Raw genomic sequence first — 1,160 nt, forward strand, 5'->3', positions numbered from 1 at the left:
TCATCAGGACATAGCAACATAACATATGAAAAACTACACACTATCCAACCAGTATTCCAGATGATATTAATGGCACCAAATTGATGTTTTACCCTATTTCGTACTTTTCTCTCTTTATTGACTTTAAAAGCCCGACCATGCCCGAAACCTCCTTTACTTGCCTCAGTAATTTTCTACCCACGAGTTCATCTAATGGTTTATTCAAGTCATGAATATTTTGAAGCCGCACACTCTCCTGGGAAAATATGTCCTTCACATTTCCTGTCTACTATGTAAAGTATGCATTGCTCTCTTTAATCTGAACGAAACTGTCTTTTCTAAGCTTCCAAGGGTGACTCTTCAATCCATAATTTGAAAAACAAAGAAGCCTAGTTAATTTTCTCTATACACATTCAGATTTCATGAGCTTCAATCCTGCACTCATGTTAGGGTCTATCTTTGAAGCGTTCTTACTTAGAAAACCTACTCAGTAAAGTTCTCCAGCCATTCAATTATACAAACTGCTGTCGCTGAAGGTGTTTCCAGCACTGCTAACAGTCTACTTACTTGGTCTGTGATCAAAACTAAACAAGGAAATGTATGCGGAAAAAAAAAATCAGTGTGCACAGACTCACTCTGCGTGCGGCTGCAGCCCCAGGTGAGTGCTTTCTCTGCCCCAGAAACATCCCCACGTGCTATAACCACCTTCACCTACCTGTCAAGGGTGATGCAGCCATCTGGGGACACAGGGAGAAGAAGAAAAATAAATCAGTGTGGATTTCTGTTGGGTGCCAGGACATGTGGAAGTTTACATGTTGAGAGAGATGTTGCTTTGCCCCAACCAACACCAAGTCCAGAGCATATGATTTCATTCATTAGTCAGTTGGTTTGTCCATTTGTTAAATAATTCATTTGTTAAAAATCTAATATTTATTGAGCTGCTACTGTGTGTCATGCCCTGCTCTGGGTGTTGTTGAAACAATGGTGACCTTGCCTTCATGGCATTTATGGTATAGGTGGTTATATGTATTTCTCTTTCTGAAAGAGAATTTAATTGGCTAGCACTCATGTATGTTAGAGGGCTGTCTGTTAGAGGGCTGTTAAAAAATGCATAGCCAATTAATGAGGAAGAGGAAGAGAGGGAGCAAGGTTTACTTAGTATTAGTAGCAGAGATATCCAT

The 1,160-nt window shown here is 39.9% G+C and overlaps 1 non-coding gene across 1 annotated transcript; it reads left to right on the forward strand.

Annotated features, from left to right (window-relative positions):
- Positions 1-604: 604 nt before the first annotated feature.
- LOC113597594 (small nucleolar RNA SNORA77) lies at positions 605-730 on the forward strand. Its single transcript, XR_003418378.1, has one exon. It is a non-coding gene; the product is annotated as a small nucleolar RNA SNORA77 (small nucleolar RNA).
- Positions 731-1,160: the final 430 nt, after the last annotated feature.

Source organism: Acinonyx jubatus, chromosome X (genome assembly GCF_027475565.1).
Source record: "Acinonyx jubatus isolate Ajub_Pintada_27869175 chromosome X, VMU_Ajub_asm_v1.0, whole genome shotgun sequence".
Lineage (NCBI taxonomy): Eukaryota > Metazoa > Chordata > Mammalia > Carnivora > Felidae > Acinonyx > Acinonyx jubatus.